The 12,993-nt window shown below is 40.0% G+C and overlaps 1 long non-coding RNA gene across 1 annotated transcript; it reads left to right on the top strand.

Annotated features, from left to right (window-relative positions):
* Positions 1 to 210: 210 nt before the first annotated feature.
* Positions 211 to 7,929, top strand: LOC148120029 (uncharacterized). The gene is made up of 2 exons (XR_015734721.1): positions 211 to 2,010; positions 4,290 to 7,929. It is a non-coding gene; the product is annotated as an uncharacterized LOC148120029 (long non-coding RNA).
* Positions 7,930 to 12,993: the final 5,064 nt, after the last annotated feature.

The raw sequence follows: 12,993 nt of genomic DNA, 5'->3' as shown, positions 1-12,993 counted from the left end.
TTGTTTTGTAATAATATATAATCCTGCACTGAAGTAAGTAAATCGCACCAGCATGTCTCAAAAACATTGAGAGTGTCTGTGTGTCACTTTTCCTCGCCGTATCCTGATTTCTCCTGTGCCTTCGCCCTGATTCCCTTACGGTCTGAGTGGCTCCCTTGAGCTGGTCCGTAGCAGGTGGTGCCCGAACAGGGACTTGAAGGACAGGTAATCTTTCTCTTTTCTTTCTTTTCCTTTTATTAGTTTTCAGGAACGGCTCTTACCAGGGAGCTGCAGTCCCGCCGGAAGATTTGCCGGTCACAGTGTAAGTAATCCTGAGGAACCATGGGGCAATCTATGAGAGATGCCTTATCAGCATTAGTCCAAGGAATGGCTTATGCTGCAGCAATGAAGGGTTGGAAATTCAGCGCCAATATTGAAAAGACATATGAAGGAGGTGTAAGAGACCCCTCATCTCTCACTTGTTATAATTGTGGGAAACCTGGGCACATGCAGAAAGACTGCAGGAGGCCCAGGGGAGCAGGGCAAAAAGGAGCAGGGCAAAGGGGAACTCCCGGACTTTGTCCCCGATGCAAAAAGGGAAAGCACTGGAAGAATGAATGTAAATCTAAGTTCCATAAGGATGGAACGCTCTTAGATAAGAATAAAAATAAACATAAAAATAGAAATAAAAACCAGGCAAATATAAAATAAAAAGTCTAAAATTATGATCAGAGAAAAGTTAATATGGAATTTTAAAAAGGCACTAGCAGCTAAAGGACATTTTCTATGCTTCTTCTCTTTTCTGAGTTAAATTTTTCACTGTGATAACACTCAAGGTTTCTTCCGCTGGCCAGCAGTTTCTTCTCCTAACTCTTTCCTGTCCTAATACTGCTTATAAAAAGTTTTAAATTATATCAACTTGTGACTTTAAAAAACATTAATTTAAAAACAAATGTTAAAGATACATTAGGCTTCTATATTATCTAAAAACCACCAAGGGCAAAAGGGCTAAAATAATGATAATAATAAATAAAAATAATAAAAGGGGTTTGTCTAAAAGTGTCTGGCTTAATTAATGAAACAAATATTAAGAAAGGAGTCAAACCTAAAAATTACAAAAGGTATATAAAATGTTATAAAAGGTAATAAGAGGCTAAAAGAAGTTTGCTGTAATTTCTTATATCTGAATGTTTAATGGTCAATTCTGGTTTAAAAAGGATTTATCTTGTGAAAAGGTCATGATTATTTCTTTTATGCATGCTTGTGTAGCTTTATGACAGTAAAAAATATATGAGGTGAGTATACTCAACAGAGTAAGGGTCTCAAAAATTCTGTCCTATGAACATCATATGATTTTGCCATATCTTGCCAAAAACTTCCTGAGCATATATTGATTTGGGTATATATTGTTTTCTTTAATATAATCACTGATTAATTGTTTATGCTAAAATAATGCTTTCTCCACATTCAGCAAAGAAATTATATTTAAGATTCGTCTTTTTTCTAAGTAAAGACTTTCTAATATCTTGACAGTTATTTTTTGCAGTAAAATATTCAAATGTTCTGACTCATATAATTTTTGAGAATTTTTATGTCTTAAAAATACAATACAAATACTTATAAAACGTTTCATATTGTTTATGATTAGGTTTTAGCCTCATTGCCTTTACTAAAAATGATTAATTTACAGGTTTACTTTAACAAAGATATGGTATATATTATTGGTTTGTTAAAAATATAAGTTAATAAAAATAATAAAGTTTGCCTAATCAGAGATACCTGGATAGCCCTAAATACTTTAAAAATCTGTACAAAATGGCATTTAAAATAAAGGTTAAAAGGCTTATATTAGACGGAGACTCTGAGATCCTAACAGTGACCCAAGGTCTCCAAAGAAGATTATGCGACACCATGATGTCTCCACCTGGATAACAACGATGCTGACCACTGGGTAAGATGACCCCCAGTGCAACACCTGCTGTCAGTACCTGGTCCAGACCATGAACAAACAGCAGGGGAAATAGTCCTCAGGTAAGCTGGGGATCCTGTGACCAAAGCAGGGGAAAATAGTTCTCAAATAAACGGGAATCCTACGACTAAAGTAGGAATGATTAATTGCTTTTCCTATAAATAAAAGGAAAGCGTCTGCTGTTAAAGCAAAATTCATTAAGAGCTCTCTTTGTAAATAGAGAGAAGGCAACCGCGGCAAAGCGGGGGTTAATTACTTTTCCCTGGAAATGAAGGGGGAGCAGCCACTATCAAAGCGGGAGTTTTATTGCCCATTCCATAAATAAGGAATGAGTAAAAAGCAGTTTCGCAAGTCGACAAAACGAAAGTTAAAAAAAAAAATATCAATTAAATATGGGTGCTAATCAATTGCACTCAATTTTTTTAGGCTCTTAATGAGCTGCTATGTTTAAAGAATCTGGAAGATAAGACAAAATACTTAAAAGAAATTTTTTGCCATTGCACCCTGGCTCGCCGTTTCAGGAAGTCTCTCGATGTCATTGTGGGAAAGGAGGGGAGAGACCTAGACTTTGCATTTAAGCAAGGGATCCTTAAGGGAAAGGAAAAATCAGTCAAGAAATCAGAGCCAGGAATTTAAATCCTGAGGCTCCAGAGTTTACCATACATGAGTTGCCTAGAGCAACACCAGGTAATGCTGGCCTTGATTTGGCTAGCTCAAAGGATATGATTCCTTCTAAATAGGATGGCATTGCCTTAGTACCCACATCAGTGAAAGTAACATTGTTGCCACAAACTGTGGGACTTATAGGAAAAAGTTTCAACTATCAAAAGAATTCTAAGGTTGTGTCAGGTGTCATAGATGCAGACATAGAAAATGACATTAAGGTCATGGTGAAACCAGGGACAAAGAATTGCTCAACTATTACTGCTACTTTATGTTAATTTACCTAATAAAGTTTTGAGGAATAAATGAGAGCAAGGGCAGTTTGGATCCTTAAGGGAGGGGTCGAGTCAATTTGGAAGTTAATTAGAGGCTGTCTGGAAGATCTATATTACAGTAAAGCAGTAGAAAATGGACAGGCAGCGCTGAAAATGTTGCAAGAGGAAAGATCAAAAAAGTCAGAAAAGACAAGCAGTAAAAGGAATCATCAGGAATGGGGAGAGTTATACCCGGACCTTTCTGAGTTAAAAGAGTCAGATAAGCAACTGCAAGCAATTGTAAGCAAATTTGAAAAGGCAAAACTGAGAAAAAGGATGAGAAAAAAGGAGAAAGGAGGTTTAAAAGCGCTGACGCTTTGCCCCATAACACCCTCCACCCCTCCACCTTATGTGGGAGGAGGTCAGGGCAGCTCCGAAAGCACATTTTATCTAAGCGTTTGGAAAGAGGTGAGAACTGAGCTGCAATCAGCATACCCAGTGTTTCAAAGTCCGCAAGAAAATAGATACAAAAAGGATAAAATCATAAATTATCTAGGAGCATGAATTTGTGAGAAGCAAATTATTCTACAAAAGGTAAAATTGAGAAAAAATAATTTAAAGATCTTGAAGGATTTTCAAAAGTTGTTAGATGATATAAATTAATTTAGATGTTATTTTAAGGAGCATCCTGTAATATTTTCTGAAATAACATTATCACAGCCTATTTCCATGGCCCCAAATGTATTTACAGACGAATCTAAGACAACATTTAATCTAATATCAGATTCTACAGATGTTAATACCCTCAGAATTTTAGAAGTAGCTGTACCTATTAAAAGTCCCAGCCCTATGTGCCTTTTATTTCAGCAATCGCAACATTTAATTTGGCAGAGAAGAAATTGTTTTTACATTCAACATATGAAAGTCCATACAGCTCTGCCAGGACCTTTGAATGAAGGAAATAATATAATTGATCAATGGACTAAAATGAAATATATATATTCATATATATAATAAGTTCTACCTTGGAGAAGGCGAGAGCTTTTCATAAAGCTTTTCATGTCAATGCTAAAGCACTATAACAAAAATTTCATCTCTCTCGAGCAGATTGCTTGACAGGTAATCTTACTCATCATCATCCACCCAGCACTGAAATAAATCCACGGAGTCTACTCCCTCTAAAAATCTGACAAATGGATGTAACACATGTACTCTCCTTTGGAAGGTTATGCTATATGCATATGACTGTTGATACTTTTCCATAGTTGCCTCAGCACACACAGGAGAAGCTATTAAGGATGTTATTCAATATCTCACTTTATGTTTTCAAATCATAGGAATGCCTTTACAGATAAAGACAAATAATGGGCCTAAAAGTTTTAAATGTATTAACTTCTGTTCCTAGTATAAATTTGTCTCTACAGGTTTCTCCTTGGTTGGCAGACACAAACAAACATTAATTGCTGCCTACAACCTGCTCTAAATGACTGTGGACCATGGACTTGCTAAAAACTGATATGGACCAGTCTAGCCGATGTGAATGCCCCCTGGCTCTTCAACAAAGTCCAATGTTTCTAAAATTTTCTCTTCTTTACTAGCATTTCACCTTTGTTAACCCTCGACAACGTCGCCCCAAAGTCAGCTGGAAGCAGTTAAAAGAATACATCGCCCAATTATCCCTGGTTAAAATGCTAAGTCAAAAGAGATGTATTAAAAATCTGTAATTATAAGAAACAATTTGCCCAAAGTTAACAAAGCTAGCTTATGATTGAGCTGACCCTTAGGACCAGGAGGATTGGGGAAATATAGGACCCTCACCCCTTACTCTCAAAGGGACAGAAAAAATTTCTTAGCAGGATGTTTTCCATAATAATGTTAACAATTATTAACTAATTATAATAATAACTTCTTTATAGACACCTTTACAGATAATGGTCCTACTTATGTTTCTAAAGCTTTTGAGACTTTTTGTGCACAATGACACATTGTACATACTACAGGCATCCCATATAGCCCTCAGGGCCAAGTAATTGTTAAAAGAGCACATCAAACATTAAAATTACAGATTGAAAACTTTCAGAGAGCACATGAATATTTTGCTCCTCATCATTTATTATCACATACCTTATTTGTATTAAATCATTTAAATACTAATGATAAAGGATTGACACCTGCAATGGTGCATTGGACCTGTGAGTTTAACTCTGTCCTGCCAAAGTTCTACGGAAAGATCTCTGTCTGGTCAATGGAAGGGACCAGACGTTCTAATAACATCGGGGCGAGGGTATGCTTATGTATTTCCACAGGATGCCGACTCCCCCATCTGGATACCAGACAGGCTCGTCCAGCCGACGCCAGGAGAGGCAGCGAAAAAAGAGGAAGCTACAGAGACAGACGAGATATCTGACGTGTCAAATGAGGAAAATGAGAGCAACTGCGTCACAGGCTCCGAAAATCACCTGGACAAAAATTAAACGCCTTGTCAAGGAAGCTGAAAGTCTGCTTATTCAGCAGGGATAACCTCTAAAACCTAGCCTGTACTTTCTTGTCTTTTTAGCTTTGATATCTGCTCCCCCTACAGTACAGGGAATGGCTTATTGGGCCTATGTTCCTAATCCCCCAGTTTTACAACCTGTTGGTTGGCTAGATCAAGAGCCCATCAGGATTTTAACTAATGATACTAGGAGACTGGGAGGTGCTCAGGACTCTGACGCAAAAATTAGTTCGTCCTCGTTACTAACCTTTGAGGGATGTTCTGATTCCTTGCCTATTTGCTTTACACTCTCTGGAAAGGTACCAAAAAATTTGCTTGAGTTCAGGCTATGGAACTTTTCTTACTGACAGCCCAGATAAGGAAAATGTTGGTAAGAGATGGATTTGGAAAATTCAGATGCAGACCTTAGGAGAATGAGCAGGTCTCATCTATGCCTATTAAACCATGTATTCAAAAATATCAAAAAAAGGATCGATTTTGGGATTCAGCTATTAATAAGTTCCCTACATGGCTAACTTGTGGCTTTCCAAATGCAGCCACTAAATATCAGCCTAAAGATTCCTCTTATAAAAATTGGGATTATTCTATATCTTCAAGTCAACAATATTTTTATAAAAATCATATAAACACTTATCAGGAAAAATTTCATCACTATAAATACGTAGGAATAGGAGAGCCCTTACAAAGATGGTTTTCTCCAGGCTTTGTGGAGCCTACATGGTTTGCTAAAGAAGAAAATGTTACTAAAAAACATTCTGACCTATATATGTGTTTCTGGACAAAAAACCTAATCATATTAAGTCTGAGCCCATAGGACTCAGGACATGTGTTTCTTATCCTAATGCATTGTTATTAGCTCAGCCTGCTTTTGTTAATATTACCAAAGTAAGTCCTATCAAGTTGTTTGTCATTCCTGTAAACTTACTAATTGCATTACTTCAGCTAAACCAAAAGATTTAAATGTTTTGCTTGTTGTTAGAGACGCCCACCTTTTGTTATCTGGTACAACCTAGGAGGTTTGTGGCTACACTTATTTTAGACATAACTTTTGCTATAGCTACAACAGCTTTAATTCAAGAGATTCATATTGCTCATTATGTAAATACATTAAATAAGAACATTACATCTACATTACTGAGACAGGCAGCAATTGACAATGAATTGGAAGCAAAAGTTAATGTATCAAAAGAAGTGGTCCTTGTTCTTGGACAGGACATTGCTAATTTAAAAACTACTCTATCCACACATTGTCATGAAAGCTTTAAAGCAATCTGTGTCACACCACTAAATTATAATCATTCAGAGCCATGGGACACGTTAAAAGCACATTTACAAGGTATCTAGCAAAATAATAATATTTAACTACATTACAGAAAGATATTTCTGCTATTAGCCAAGCTCATTTACAAATAAAAAGTTTACAAGATTTGGTTAATAAAATTGAGTCAGAAATTAAGGCTTTAAATCCATTAAATTGGATGCAGTATTTTGTCCTCATTGGAATAATGATTTTATTAATACTGTTGCTGGTTTTCCTGTTTCCCTGTCTCCTTAAATGTCTTTTCAATTCAGTGGCCCAAGTGAAACAGGATGTGTTCGAGTTGCATTTTAAAAATAAAAAACGGGGACCTGCTACATCCACGGCTGTCTCGCCAGTGTAGCAGAAATGCTGACTGGATGGGCAAATATTGCCGGCAGGATTGGGATTGGTGCTTCAAGGAGCTGTGTGTTCCAGGCGGTCCCTTGGCAACCAGTTGTGGTGTAATGCTACCTGAGTCGCCATTAGTACTGACTCGACCTGGCTGTCCTTGGAGCCATATGTGTGTCTTTTCCCTTGTCTGTGTGTTCTTTGTGATCCTTACATATTGCTAACAGATCAGACTATTCCAGGCAGTTGTGGATATAAACAAGACTGCTGAGGACATTTTTGGATTCTGCTCCACTATTAATTAAAGCCTTAAAAAAGTAGCCAGTTCTGGGAATTGCCAAAATCATCATTAGGACGATTCCTTGATGATGTAGAATAAAAGGAGTTAATCTTAGCAGAAAAAACCTTAGACGCCTTCTACAGGGAAACAGCATTAGGCATTTATGTACAACTTAACAGGAGGCCTATGCAACCTTCCTTATGGCCAGAAAACCTAGGCTAATTATAGCATCTGACCCTGAGAGTTGGGAAGGGAAAGGAGTTGAGATTAATGGTACAAAATGAGTCTCAGAAAGTTTTCCAGGAAGATAGTAGCCTTCTTCTTTCTCACCCAGACACACAAGGTCACTTAGCTGAGCCCAAGTCAGCCACCTGGTACAAGCTGATAAAGTTGGGCTAACTCAAGAACAATGGTCTCTCTAATAACAAGAAAAAAGAAGGGGTAACTTTACAAATGTAAGAAAGCAAAAGTCCTTGTACTCATGCCAAAGCATCTTTAAAGATTCTCTTTGAAAAACTGTTTTATGCCGTTCTTTTCTATTTTATGATCTGATGATGTATGCCTTTGCCAAGTCCTTTGTTTTGTAATAATATATAATCCTGCACTGAAGTAAGTAAATCGCACCAGCATGTCTCAAAAACATTGAGAGTGTCTGTGTGTCACTTTTCCTCGCCGTATCCTGATTTCTCCTGTGCCTTCGCCCTGATTCCCTTACGGTCTGAGTGGCTCCCTTGAGCTGGTCCGTAGCAGGAGATATTTCTTTAAAAATTAGGCCTGCCTAAGACAATCTGCTTTGGTTAACTCAAAGTTATACTATTTTTACATCTTAGCCATGTCTTTAGGATCCCTCATCTTTGTTATAGCATACATACATCTTCATTCCATGTAAAATCCATCATGCAGCGCGACCTCACACCTGAGTGTTTGCTGATGGTCCTACCTGGATCAGGTGCTTTCAGATTCTTGTTGCCTTGTCCAAAGAATTCAATTTTTTTGAAAAAATAATGCAAATTAGCAAGGGGTTTTCTGAGTAAAAGAAAGGTGTGGAGACTTTATGCAGCAAGGGAGGGGCAGCCCTTGGGGAGGTTTGTGCAATAGCCCTGGGTCACTTAATGTGTTTCCCCTGACCAAGTGTCATCAATTAGCTTTTTACTAGCTGAAGTGAAAAATTTTAAAAATAAACTTTAGTTCCTCTATGGCTCCTGGAGGGGGAGGAGTAGTTGCCAGGGGCAATAGAGTCTTTTACTCTGATAAACTCATTCACAGGCTTTGGTTATACATTCATTATGTATGACTTTCCCCATAATGCATTTGATTTTAATCATACGCATGCCCAATCATGCGAAGGTGTAGGAGGTTAAAGAGGGGATCATACTTGAAAGTTCATTCTGGGGACACAAATTATTTTACTGCATGTGTATCTGAAAGTGCAGGCTGAATCAGTTTACTCACTGCCTCTAGTTCCAGATTTTGTTTCAGGATGTGTTTGAGCACAGAGGGGAAGTTACAAGTAAGATATTAGGACAGAGTAAACTTAGTTGCTTTGTTTGGAAAGGATTGTGTGGTATAACATAAGTGTAAGTGGGGGCCCTGGGTTGCTAAGGTATCCCATAAAACTTCAAGAGGATTTTACAGTGTTTGTATTGTGGTGGGGGTGGGGTGGGGGTCAGGATTCAAACCTTGAATGTTAGCAATGTCCGCAGCTTCTCCACCATTGTGTTAGGAAATTGTGCCACCACTGCCTTTTAGCACGAAACTAAGCTTGTTGCAGGCATAGCTGCAATGTAGTTATGAGTCTAGACACACAGTTTCCATAGACTCGGAAAAATCCTGAGCAAGAATCCCCCAATTTAGAGGCGGGGACAGGAGAGCCCAACAGAAGAGTGAACATGTTTAAGGTACATGATACACATGCATGTCATTGCCTTAACAGAACCGACTGTACAAGGACTGCGTGCAAACAAAAACAAAAGACTCCCCCACTGTAGACACCAGCTCCAAGTGCTGCAGTGTCCCCAGCCACTTTCTCTTTCCACAAGTCACTAAAGAATGTGTAGTTTTGGTTCCACCCTCAGATCTGATTCACTAGAATAGCACGCAGAACTCCAGAAAACATTCTGTCACTCTGGTTCCGTGGTAAAGGACAGGAATCAGGGCCAGCTGAGTGAAGAGATACTGAAAGGAACAAAGTGTCCATGGTCCCAAACATAATCCCATGTCCTGAGGGTGCATTTCTCTGGTGTGTTAATGGAGACCACCATCCAGAAAGCTCACTGGAACCTTGGTATTCAGGCTTCCCAGAGGCTTTGTTGTGCTGGTATGACTGACTGAAGCTGGTATGACTGTCTGTAGAGGGTATATCGATTGAAGCAGATATGATTGGTTGCCATGGGTTGAACTCAATCTCCAGATTCAATGTCGTTTTTTATTGAAAAAAAAATTTAGATAACATTTCAGTCATGTTTCCCACATCCTCCAGATCCTCCTCACCATCCTACACACCCAGCTTTACATCCTTTGTCTCTCTCTCTCAAAATAAACAACAGGAAAAAATAAAGTCACAAAAACACAAAAGCAGAAATAAAAAGAAAAAGACAAAGACCAATAAGTTGGAAACAAAATACCCAAACAAAGCAAAATGAAACAAAAGGTCTACAAAATTACCGTTGAATTTGTTTTGTGTTGGCCAGCTTCTCCTGGGCACCAGACCTGCCCTGAAGTGTGGTTAAAATATCCAGTGAGATTCCACTGGAAAACACCGATTTTACCTTCATCAGTGGGTATCTATTACAGAGAGCTTCTTGGTTACATGTGGGAACCCACATCCACTTACCCTTCCCAGTGCTGGTGCCCTCTGGCTTTACCCTGTGCAGAACGTCTGGGAACTCGTGGGCACATAGGTTTCGTGGTGTCTCTAGGATACTGTCTACTCGGAGTCGTCGGCCACCTCTAGAAACCCTTCTTTTACGAATAGCTCCCTCAGCCTTGATGCTTCTGATGAAAATATATTATTTGGGACTGGGCGTTTCCCTCTGTCACCCTTTGTACATTGTCCAGTTGTGAACAGGACACCAATAGCACAGGCTAAGAACAGCCATCAGTAGTGGGCGGGACACCGATAGCACAGGCTAAGAACAGCCATTAGTAGTGGACGGGACACCGATAGCACAGGCTAAGAACAGCCATTAGTAGTGGACGGGACACCGATAGCACAGGCTAAGAACAGCCATTAGTAGTGGGCGGGACACCGATAGCACAGGCTAAGAACAGCCATTAGTAGTGGACGGGACACCGATAGCACAGGCTAAGAACAGCCATTAGTAGTGGACGGGACACCAATAGCACAGGCTAAGAACAGCCATTAGTAGTGGGCGGGACACCGATAGCACAGGCTAAGAACAGTTATCAGTAGTGGGCGGGACACCGATAGCACAGGCGAAGAACAGCCATCAGTAGTGGGATGCCATGAAACCGAAAAGCTTCTGGATGGTCAAGGATGCTTTCATCTGGGCAAAGCAGCAGGCTACGAATGGGAAAACAATACATACCTGGTAGAGGATTAGTATATAGAGTATATAAAGAACTAGCAAAACTGGACATCAGGAAAACATAACTCATTTTAAAAATGGGATACAGAACAAAGAGTTCATAGAAGCAGAAGCAAAAATGGCTGAGACTTAAGGAAAGCTAGGCCTTCATCTCTTCATCTAGAAATTACCCCTGTTGATTTCTTTTTTTTAAAATGTTGAACATATCTATCTATCTATCTATCTATCTATCTATCTATCTATCTATCTATCTATCTATCAGAATGATTTACTTTTATTTCATGTGCAATGGTGTTTTGTCTGTATGAATGTCTGCATAAGGGTGTCAGATCCCCTGGAACTGGATCTATAGACAGTTATGAGCTGCCATGTCGGTGCTGGGAATTGAACGCAGGTCCTCTGGAAGAGCAACCAGAGCTCTTAACCACTGAACCATCTATTCAACCCCCAACATTGGAAACTTCTTTGTTGTTGTTCTTTTCAAGACTGGGTTTCTCTGTGTAGCTTTAGAGCCTGTCTTGGAACTCACTCTGTAGACCAGGCTGGCCTTGAACTCACCTGCCTCTGCCTCCCGAGTGCTGGGTTTAAAGGCAGGTGCCACCACTGCCTGGCTCAATGTTGAAATATTTTTGTTTCTTCTATTTTAAATTTTTTAAGAATATATATATATATATATATATATATATATATAATATACCAATCTCAGTTTCCCCTTTCTCCCCTCCTCCCACTCCCCATACCTTTCTCCCACCCTACTCCCCATCTATTTTTCACAGAGGGTGAGGCCTCCCATGGGGAGTCAACAATCTGTCACATCAGTTGAGGTAGGACCAAGGCCCTCCTCCCTGTATCTAGGCTGAGCAAGGTATCCCTCCATAGGGAATGGGCTCCAAAAAGCCAATTCATGCCCCAGGGATAAATACTGGTTCCACGGCCAGTGGCCCTGCAAACTGCCCAAGCCACACAACTGTCACCCACATCCAGAGGGCTTAGTTCAGCCCTATGCAGGTTCCTCAGCTGTCAGTCCAGAGTCAGTGAACTCCTACTAGCTTGGGTCAGCTGTTTTTCGGGTGTCCCCATCATGGTCTTGACCCCTTTGCTCATATTATTGCTCCCCTTTCTCTATGACTGGATTCCCAGCGCTTAGCTGTGAATCTCTGCATCTGATTCCATCAGTCACTAGATGAAGGTTCCAAAATGACAATTAAGATAGTTACTAATCTGCTTATAGAGGAAGGGAATCTAATCTATTGCTTAGATTCTTAGCTGGGGTCATCCTTGTGGATTCCTGGGAATGACCTTAGTGTCAGGTTTCTGACTAACCACACAATGACTCCCTCTATCAAGATATCTCTTTCCTTGCTCTTCCTATTTGTCTTTCCCCCAATCCCTCATGTTCTTCCCGCCTCACTCCCCTTCCACCCTCCTCCCTCTCTCCATGCTCCCATTTTACTCAGGAGATCTTGTCTACTTCGCCTTCTCAAGGGGATCCATGTATGTCTCTCTTAGGGTTCTCCTTCTTTCCTGTCTTCTCTGGGATTGTAGACTGTAGGCTGGTTATCCTTTGCTTTATGTCTAATATCCACTTATGAGTGAGTACAACCGTGTTTGTCATTCTGGGCCTGGGTTACCTTACTCAGGATGGTTTTTCTAGATCCATCCATTTGCCTGCAAATTTCAAGATGTCAGTGTTCTTTACCGTTGTGTAAATGTACCACATTCTCTCTATCCATTCTTTAGTTCAGTGGCATCTAGGTTGTCTCCACGTTCTGGCTATTATGAATAATGCTGCTATGAATATAGTTGAGCAAGTGTTCTTGTGATATGAGTGTGTATCCTTTGGATATATGCCCAAGAGTGGTATTTCTGGGTCTTGAGGTGTAGGTATTCAGGTCTTTTTCCCTTTTCTTCCTGGCGATTCGCAGGGCCGTTTGACCTCTGGCTCCCTGGAGATTCTGCACTAGCACTGGCTTGAGGGTATAGCTTAGAAAGAACTTGGCTCTCTTTTGTTATGGTAATTCCACCTGTGAACAAGGTTCCAACTGCGGGCCCTACACGCCTGCCTCCCGCAGCAGCTTCTGGCCTTGGGCGCTGGGCACCTGTCATCTTCTTCCACTGCTCCTGATGGGAGGGGGCCGTGCCCTTTTGCCCTCTTGCC

This window comes from Myodes glareolus, chromosome 13, assembly GCF_982192425.1.
Source record: "Myodes glareolus chromosome 13, mMyoGla1.1, whole genome shotgun sequence".
NCBI lineage: Eukaryota > Metazoa > Chordata > Mammalia > Rodentia > Cricetidae > Myodes > Myodes glareolus.
Note: the sequence above shows the minus strand (reverse complement) of the source record. Positions and strands in the feature narration are given on the sequence as shown.